The sequence below is a fragment of the Nerophis ophidion genome, linkage group LG01 (genome assembly GCF_033978795.1).
Source record: "Nerophis ophidion isolate RoL-2023_Sa linkage group LG01, RoL_Noph_v1.0, whole genome shotgun sequence".
Lineage (NCBI taxonomy): Eukaryota > Metazoa > Chordata > Actinopteri > Syngnathiformes > Syngnathidae > Nerophis > Nerophis ophidion.
The window spans coordinates 86,157,969-86,168,461 of NC_084611.1; the positions used below are offsets into that span (position 1 = coordinate 86,157,969).

General features: G+C 42.9%; 1 protein-coding gene across 2 annotated transcripts in view; it reads right to left on the reverse strand.

Annotated features, from left to right (window-relative positions):
• mgat3b (beta-1,4-mannosyl-glycoprotein 4-beta-N-acetylglucosaminyltransferase b) overlaps nucleotides 1-10,262 on the reverse strand; it is a 66,008-nt gene extending 55,746 nt beyond the window's left edge. Inside the window, exon 1 of one of the 2 annotated variants that reach the window (XM_061914331.1) lies at nucleotides 10,120-10,262. The gene's annotated coding sequence lies outside the window, so the exon portion shown is untranslated. Of the gene's footprint in view, nucleotides 1-5,599; nucleotides 6,078-10,119 lie in introns of those variants that run through there. The other variant, XM_061914325.1, reaches the window with a different exon arrangement.
• Between the last annotated feature and the right edge of the window lie 231 nt (nucleotides 10,263-10,493).

Here is a 10,493-nt window from a genome sequence, read left to right on the forward strand (position 1 = left end):
AGAAGAAGTCTGCCACGATGCGTTGTTGAAGGTAATCGCAAAGGTTGTGATGCGTCTGTGAGATCAATACTCCGTCGTACAAAATTTTGATGGAGGTGTTCGGATATTGGTTTTCCCAAAAGGGTCCCTTTAAAGATGGCGAAACATTCCTCCTTGTTTTAGAATGACCTCGGTTTGACCCCGGAACAGACAATCGCAGTTATTAACTAAAACGTTGGCGCAAAACACCACCTTTTCATCCGAGTTTGTCCGCCGACAAACCGAGTGAACCCACGATGACCGACACGCATGTTAGTGTCTTGCTCAGCGGCACTCAGGAAGTGCAAAAACACATGTCCAGGCCTTCCTTAATAACGGCGTGGAACTAGCAACCCTGCTACATGATGCTTAGCGTTTCACTAAAGCTGCATTTGTTTAGCATGCAGCTTCCAAAACGTGTACTTCATCCTCCTTATACTCGGCCTCAAAAATAGACGTTTCTGGATCATCGTTTGTCCCAAAGTAGAAAGGAAAAGTGAACGTTGTGATGCATCTGTGAGATTAATATTCTGCCGTACAAAAGTAAGATGGAGGTGTTTGGGTATTTTTTAGAGCGCTACAGGCGGAATATTGGGACCCCTATCGGCTCCATTGTTAGCTGAATTTTACTAGCGTTTGCATTTAGAATGACGGACAAATTACCCCCAAAAGGGCCCCTTTAAAGATGGCGGGACATTCCTGCTTGTTTTAGGATGCCCCCGGTTTGACCCCGGAACAGATTATCTCAGTTAATGAGAAAAAGGTTGGCGCAAAATGCCACCTTTTCACCCGATTTTGTCCGCAAACAAACCAAATGAACCAAAGATGAGTGCTTGAGGGTGACGTGCACGTCAGTGTCTTGCTCAGCGGCACTCAGGAAGCGCAAAAACAACAACGCATACAACAGCGTGGAACTAGCAACCCTGCTACATGGTTAGCCTTTCACTAAAGCTGCATTTGTTTAGCACACAGCTCCCAAAACGTGTACTTCATCCTCCTTATGCTCGGCCTCAAAAATAGACGTTTCTGGATCATCGTTTGTCCCAAAGTAGAAGGGAAAAGCGAATGTCGTGATGTATATGTGAGATTAATACGCCACCGTACAAAACTTTGATGGAGGTGTTCGGATATTTTTGCTTGTCCCTGGAACAGATTAGCGGCGTTAATAAGAAAAAGGTTGGCGCAAAACACCACCTTTTTACCCGAGTTTGTCCTCCGACAAACCAAGTGAACCTACGATGAGTGACTCGCACGTTGGCGTCTTGCTCAGCGGCACTCAGGAAGTACAAAAACAAATGTTTGGCCTTGCCTTAATAACGGCGTGGAACTAGCAACCCTGCTACATGATGCTTAATGTTTCACTAAAGCTGCATTTATTTAGAGCACAGCTTCCAAAACATGTACTTCATCATCCTAATACTCGGCCTCAAAAATAGACGATTCTGTCCCAAAGTAGAAGGGATGTGTGATGCGTCTGTGAGATTAATACGCCGCCGTACAAAACTTTGATGGAGGTGTTCGGATATTTCTTAGAGCACTATGAGCGGAATATTGCAAGCCCAATTGGCTCCGTTGTTAGCTGACTTTTACTAGCGTTTGTTTACGGTTTAGAATGCATATATACATACATATGTATATATATATGCTTGTTTGTCTTGCATTTAGAATGACGGACAACATTTCCCCCCAAAAGGGCCCCTTAAAAGATGGCGAGACATTTCTGCTTGTTTCAGGATGGCTCCGGTTTGACCCCGGAACAGATTATCGCCGTTAAGAAAAATGTTGGGGCAAAACGCCACCTTTTCACCCGAGTTTGCCCGCCCACAAACCAAGTGAACCCAAGATGAGTGCCACACAAAAACATGTACTTCATCCTCCTTATACTCGGCCACAAAAATAGACGTTTCTGGATAATCGTTAATGTTGTGATGCGTCTGTGAGATGTACAAAACTGTGATGGAGGTGTTCGGATATTTTTTAGAGCGCTATCGGCAGAATATTTCTACCCACATCGCCTCCATTGTTAGCTGATTTTTACTAAATTTAGAATGCATATATATATATATATATATATATATATATATATATATATATATATATATATATATGTGTGTTTGTTTGTCTTGCATTTTGAATGACGGACAACATTTCCCCCCAAAAGGGCCCCTTTAAAGATGGCGAGACGTTCCTGCTTGTTTTAGGATGGCCCCGGTTTGACCCCGGAACAGATTATCGCCGTTAATAAGAAAAATTTTGGTGAAAAACGTCACCTTTTCACCCGAGTTTGTCTAACCACAAATCAAGTGAACCCAAGATGAGTGCCACACAAAAACATGTACGTCATCCTCCTTATACTCGGCCACAAAAATAGACGTTTCTGGATCATCGTTTGTCCCAAAGTAGACGGAAAAAGCGAACATCGTGATGCGTCTGTGAGATTAACACGCCGCCGCACAAAACTTTGATGGAGGTGTTTGGATACATTGTTAACTGACTTTTACTAAAGTTTGTTTATGATTTAGAATGCATATATATCCATATAAATATGCTTGTTCGTCTTGGATTTGGAATGACAGACAACAATTCCCCCCAAAAGGGCGAGATGTTCCTTCTTGTTTTAGGATGGCCGCGGTTTGACCCCGGAACAGACAATCGCTGTTAATAACAAAAATGTTGGCGCAAAACGCCGCCTTTCCACCCGAGTTTGCCCGCCGACAAACCAAGTGGACCCACGATGACCGACGCGCATGTCAATGTCTTGCTCAGCGGCACTCAGGAAGTACAAAAACACATGTCCAGGCCTTCCTTAATAACGGCGTGGAACTAGCAACTCTGCTACATGATGCTTAGCGTTTCACTAAAGCTTTATTTGTTTAGCACGCAGCTTCCAAAATGTGTACTTCATCCTCCTTATACTCGGCCTCAAAAATAGACGTTTCTGGATCATTTATTTGTCTCAAAGTAGTCTTTGTTATCTCTGAATAAGTCTGCCACGATGCGATGTTGAAGGGAAAAGCGAACGTTGTGATGCGTCTGTGAGATTAATACGCCGCCGTACAAAACTTTGATGGAGGTGTTCGGATATTTTTGCTTGTCCCTGGAACAGAATAGCGGCGTTAATAAGAAAAAGGTTGGCGCAAAACACCACCTTTTCACCCGAGTTTGTCCTCCGACAAACCAAGTGAACCTACGATGAGTGACTCGCACGTTGGTGTCTTGCTCAGTGGCACTCAGGAAGTGCAAAAACAAATGTTTGGCCTGGCCTTAATAACGGCGTGGAACTAGCAACCCTGCTACATGATGCTTAATGTTTCACTAAAGCTGCATTTATTTAGAGCACAGCTTCCAAAATGTGTACTTCATCCTCCTAATACTCGGCCTCAAAAATAAAAAAGGGATGTGTGATGCGTCTGTGAGATTAATACGCCGCCGTACAAAACTTTGATGGAGGTGTTTGGATACATTGTTAGCTGACTTTTACTAGCGTTTGTTTACGATTTAGAATGCATATATATATCCATATAAATATGCTTGTTTGTCTTGCATTTTGAATGACAGACAACATTTTCCCCCCAAAAGGGCCCCTTTAAAGATGGCGGGACGTTCTTGCTTGTTTTAGGATGGCCCCGGTTTGACCCCGGAACAGATTATCGCCGTTAATTAAGAAAAATGTTGGCAAAAAACGCCACCTTTTCACCCGAGTTTGTCCACCCACAAACCATGTGAACCCAAGATGAGTGCCACACAAAAACATGTACGTCATCCTCCTTATACTCGGCCTCGAAAATAGACGTTTCTGGATCATCGTTTGTCCCAAAGTAGAAGGAAAAAGCGAACGTCGTGATGCGTCTGTGAGATTAACACGCCGCCGCACAAAACTTTGATGGAGGTGTTTGGATACATTGTTAACTGACTTTTACTAAAGTTTGTTTACGATTTAGAATGCATATATATCCATATAAATATGCTTGTTCGTCTTGGATTTGGAATGACAGACAACAATTCCCCCCAAAAGGGCGAGATGTTCCTTCTTGTTTTAGGATGGCCGCGGTTTGACCCCGGAACAGACAATCGCCGCTAATAACAAAAATGTTGGCGCAAAACGCCGCCTTTCCACCCGAGTTTGCCCGCCGACAAACCGAGTGGACCCACGATGACCGACGCGCATGTCAGTGTCTTGCTCAGCGGCACTCAGGAAGTACAAAAACACAAGTCCTGGCCTTCCTTAATAACGGCGTGGAACTAGCAACTCTGCTACATGATGCTTAGCGTTTCACTAAAGCTGCATTTGTTTAGCACGCAGCTTCCAAAATGTGTACTTCATCCTCCTAATTCTCGGCCTCAAAAATAGATGATTCTGTCCCAAAGTAGAAGGGATGTGTGATGCGTCTGTGAGATTAATACGCCGCCGTACAAAACTTGTTCGGATATTTTTGCTTGTCCCTGGAACAGAACAGCGGCGTTAATAAGAAAAAGGTTGGCGCAAAACACCACCTTTTCACCCGAGTTTGTCCTCCGACAAACCAAGTGAACCTACGATGAGTGACTCGCACGTTGGTGTCTTGCTCAGCGGCACTCAGGAAGTGCAAAAACAAATGTTTCTAGATCATCGTTTGTCCCAAAGTAGAAGGAAAAAGCGAACATCGTGATGCGTCTGTGAGATTAATACGCCACCGCACAAAACTTTGATGGAGGTGTTTGGATGCATTTTTAGCTGACTTTTACTTGTTTGTTTTGCATTTTGAATGATGGACAACAATTTCCCCCCAAAAGGGCGAGATGTTCCTTCTTGGTTTTGACCCTGGAACAGACAATCGCCATTAATAACAAAAACGTTGGCGCAAAACGCCGCCTTTCCACCTGAGTTTGTCCGCCGACAAACCGAGTGGACCCAAGATGACCGACGCGCATGTCAGTGTCTTGCTCAGCGGCACTCAGGAAGTGCAAAAACACAAGTCCTGGCCTTCCTTAATAACGGCGTGGAACTAGCAACCCTGCTACATGATGCTTAGCATTTCACTAAAGCTGCATTTATTTAGAGCACAGCTTCCAAAATGTGTACTTCATCCTCCTAATTCTTGGCCTCAAAAATAGATGATTCTGTCCCAAAGTAGAAGGGATGTGTGATGCGTCTGTGAGATTAATACGCCGCCGTACAAAACTTTGATGGAGGTGTCTGGATACATTGTTAGCTGACTTTTACTAGCGTTTGTTTACGATTTAGAATGCATATATATATCCATATAAATATGCATGTTTGTCTCGCATTTTGAATGACAGACAACAATTCCCCCCAAAAGGGCCCCTTTAAAGATGGCGAGACGTTCCTGCTTGTTTTAGGATGGCCCCAGTTTGACCCCGGAACAGATAATCGCCCTCAATGACAAAAACGTTGGCGCAAAACGCCACCTTTTCACGCGAGTTTGCCCGCCCACAAACCGACTGAACCCACCATGAGCGACACGCACGATCGGCGCCTTGCTCAGCGGCACCCAGGAAGCGCCAAGACAACAACAACAACAACACATGCCGTGATGTCGGCGTGGAACCAGCGACCATTCGGACGCGCGCCTCCGCTTACCCATCTGTGCTCGCGTCGGATGTCCGTCAGTGCGTCATGGCGGAGGAGAGTCCTCTAGTCCCCGCTTGTGCTGACGCAGGCGCCTCCGTGCCGTCGCATGGGTGATGCCGGAGGCGCGGAGGCCGGGGGAGGACCGCGGATTGTCGGTGGCGATGGTGCTTCCTCTCCCTCTCTCTCTCTCTCCCTCCGCGCGTTAATCCAATTCGGGATCGATGTCGATAACGTCGGTGTAACGGTGCGAGGATGTTGATGGAGGGATGAGGCGGGACGCGGGGTGGGGGCTTCGCGGGGGTTGGCGTCGTGTTTTCCAGCCTTCTGCTGCCGTTGCTCGCTCCCCCCCGCCCCCCTTTCCTTCCGTCCTGCGGGCCGGCGTGACGCCCTTTCCGCTCCGGGGGGAAAAACAAGATATCAACCACCCGCCTCCTTCCTCCTTCCTCCTCTTCTTCTTCTTCTTCACTCCCGCTTCTTCATCATCTTCCTCGCGCAGGTTGGAGGGGAGGAGGGGCCGGGGGGAGGGGGAGGAGCCTCGGAGGGGGATAGCTCCGCCTCCCCGTCATGCAGCTCGGATTGGGGGCGGGCGGGGGGGGGTCACATGGGGGAGGAAATATGAGAGGTGTGGGGGAGGTGGGGGGGATTTGGTAATGAACTTGTGAAGAAGATCATGCAGTTACCCCCCCACCCCCCCTCCCCCGAACCCCCTCGCACCCCAGGAATAAAAACCCCTCGCACCCCAGGAATAAAACAAGGAATGAGGAGCTGCTATTTTTAACCATTTACCTCCCACACCCCATGGGAGGAGGGGGGTGGGGGTGGGGGGGGGGGGGGGGCAAGGGTCTGTCTGGATGCTTGCGACTACCCTACTTTCTAAAAGGGGTGTAGGTTTTAGCATGCTAAATGAAGTTAGCATGCTGCTTCGAAATATCAAAATATATATACCAGGATTTTCAGGCTCATCCATCCACCCAGCACTCCAAAAAGGGACAAGCGGTAAAAAATGTAAAAAAAGGATGGATTTTCAGGTTCAATCCATCCATCCATCCAGTTTCTACTGCTTATTCCCTTTAGGGTGGCGGGGGGCGCTGGTGCCTATCTCAGCTACAATCGGGCGGAAGGCAACGTACACCCTGGACAAGTCGCCAACTCACGGCAGAGGTTCAAACCCATTAAAAATGAGCAAAAATGCTAACATAAAAAGTTAGCATGCTGATGCAGGATGAGTTAGGATACTTCTAAATATCAAAGGCCTATGATTATCAGGTTCAAACCGATAAAAATGAGCAAAATGCTACATAAAAGTTAGCATGCTAATTCAGGAGAAGTTCAGCATATTTCTAAATATCAAAAGCCGAATGATTATCAGGTTCAAACCCGATAAAAAGTTAGCAAAATGCTAACATAAAAGTTGAGTATGCTAATGCAGGATAAGTTAGCATACTTCTACATATCAAAAGCCTATGACTATCAGGTTCAAACCGATAAAAATGAGCCAAATGCTAACATAAAAGTTAGCATGCTAATTCAGGAGAAGTTAGCATACTTCTAAATATCAAAAGCCGATGATTATTAGGTTCAAAGCTATAAAAATGAGAACAAATGCTAACAGAAAAAGTTAGCATGCTGATGCAGGATGAGTTAGCATACTTCTAAATATCAAAGGCCTATGATTATCAGGTTCAAACCGATAAAAATGAGCCAAATGCTAACATAAAAGTTAGCATGCTTAATTCAGGAGAAGTTGGCATACTTCTAAATATCAAAAGCCGATGACTATCAGGTTCAAAGCTATAAAATTAGGAAAAATGCTAACAAAAAAAGTTAGTATGCTAATGCAGGAGAAGTTGGCATATCTTAAATATCAAAGCCGATGACTATCAGGTTCAAAGCTATAAAAATGAGAAAAAAATGCTAACAAAAAAAGTTTGTAAGCTAATGCAGGAGAAGTTAGCATACTTCTAATTGTCAAAAGCCGATGATTATCAGGTTCAAAGCTATAAAAATGAGAAAAAATGCTAACATAAAAAGTTAGCATGCCGATGCAGGATAAGTTAGCATACTACTAATTATCAAAAACCTATGATTTTCAGGTTCATCCATCAATCCAGCACCCCAAATGGGACAAGCTGTATAAAATGGCTGGATTTTCAGGTTCCAACCGATTAGAAATGAGCAGAAATGCTAACATAAAAAGTTAGCATGCTAATGCAGGAGACGTTAGCATACTTCTAAATATCAAAAGCCTCTGATTTTCAGGTTCATCCATCCGTCCAGCACCCCAAAATGGACAAGCTGTAGAAAATGGATGGATTTTCAGGTTCAAACCAATAAAAATGAGCAAAAAATCCCAACATAAAAAGTTAGCATGCTAATGCAGGATAAGTTAGCATACTTATATCAAAAGCCGATGATTATTAGGTTCAAACCTATAAAAATGAGCAAAAATGCTAATATAAATAGTTAGCATGCTAATGCAGGAGAAATTGGCATATTTCTATATATCAAAAGTCGATGATTATCAGGTTCAAACCGATAAAAATGAGCCAAATGCTAACATAAAAGTTAGCATGCTAATGAAGGATAAGTTAGCATACTAACAAATCATCAAAAGACTATGATATTAAAGTTAAAATTAATAAAAATGAGCAAAAATGCAAACATAAAAGTTAGCATGCTAATGCAGAATGAGTTAGCATACTTCTAAATATCAAAAGCCTATGATTTTCAGGTTCATCCATCCATCCAGCACCCCAAAGGGTACAAGCGGTAGGAAATGGATGGATTTTCAGGTTCAGACTGATTAAAAATGAGCAAAAATGCTAACATAAAAAGTTAGCATGCCGATGCAGGATAAGTTAGCATACTTCTAAATATCAAAAGCCTATGATTTTCAGGTTCATCCATCCGTCCAGCACCCCAAAATGGACAATCTGTAGAAAATGGATGGATTTTCAGGTTCAAACCGACTAAAAATGAGCAAAAAATGCCAACATAAAAAGTTAGCATGCTAATCCAGGATAAGTTAGCATACTTCTAAATATCAAAAGCCGATGATTATTAGGTTCAAACCTATAAAAATGAGCAAAAATGATAACATAAATAGTTAGCATGCTAATGCAAGGAGAAATTGGCATACTTCTATATATCAAAAGTCGATGATTATCAGGTTCAAACCTATAAAATTGAGCAAAAATGCTAACATAAAAGTTAGCATGCTAATGCAGGATAAGTTAGCATACTAACAAATTTTCAAAAGACTATGATATTCAGGTTAAAACTAATAAAAATGAGCAAAAATGCTAAAATAAAAGTTAGCATGCTAATGCAGGATGAGTTAGCATACTTCGAAATATCAAAAGCCTATAATTTTCAGGTTCATCCATCCATCCAGCACCCCAAAGGGTACAAGCGGTAGAAAATGGATGGATTTTCAGGTTCAGACTGATTAAAAATTAGCAAAAATACCAACATAAAAAGTTAGCATGCTAATGCAGGATAAATTAGCATACTTCTAATTATCAAAAACCTATGATTTTCAGATTCATCCATCAATCCAGCACCCCAAAAAGGACAAGCTGTAGAAAATGGATGGATTTTCAGGTTCAAACCGACTAAAAATGAGCAAAAAATGCCAACATAAAAAGTTAGCATGCTAATCCAGGATAAGTTAGCATACTTCTAAATATCAAAAGCCGATGATTATTAGGTTCAAACCTATAAAAATGAGCAAAAATGATAACATAAATAGTTAGCATGCTAATGCAAGGAGAAATTGGCATACTTCTATATATCAAAAGTCGATGATTATCAGGTTCAAACCTATAAAATTGAGCAAAAATGCTAACATAAAAGTTAGCATGCTAATGCAGGATAAGTTAGCATACTAACAAATTTTCAAAAGACTATGATATTCAGGTTAAAACTAATAAAAATGAGCAAAAATGCTAAAATAAAAGTTAGCATGCTAATGCAGGATGAGTTAGCATACTTCGAAATATCAAAAGCCTATAATTTTCAGGTTCATCCATCCATCCAGCACCCCAAAGGGTACAAGCGGTAGAAAATGGATGGATTTTCAGGTTCAGACTGATTAAAAATTAGCAAAAATACCAACATAAAAAGTTAGCATGCTAATGCAGGATAAATTAGCATACTTCTAATTATCAAAAACCTATGATTTTCAGATTCATCCATCAATCCAGCACCCCAAAAAGGACAAGCTGTAGAAAATGGATGGATTTTCAGGTTCAAACCGACTAAAAATGAGCAAAAAATGCTAACATAAAAAGCTAGCATGCTAACGCAGGACAAGTTACCATAATAACTAAATATCAAAAGCAACCAACTTCAGCATTTGTCAAGTACCAATTCACACATGAATATTTAGCATGCTAAGGGATAGCGCACGCACACACACACACACACACACACACACACACACACACACACACACACACACACACACACACACACACACACACACACACACACACACACACTCGATATAGGGTAGACAAACATCTTACCTGCAAGGTGGAACTCGCTTCCAGTTGACGTCTCACACCCGTCCTCAGGTGCCTCATCAGCTGTGCTGCTACTAACAAGAAGGTAGGTGTGTGTGTGTGTGAGTGTGTGTGTGTGTGTGTGTGTGTGTGTACCTCCCTTTGGTTGCACACCACAGACAGCACAATAGGACAACTCCCTGCTTGTGTGGAACACGCCCAGATGTACACCTGCATTCTTCTGCGAGATTAAACAACAACACATTTTTCAGATGAAATGTGATCCGAGTAGCGTGACGGAGCAGGAAGGGTCCGGGAAAAAAACGTAACTCGCGGACTATAAGCCGCGTTTTGAACCCCTGCAGCTGATAAAACGAGGCGGCGGATTTACAGGTTGC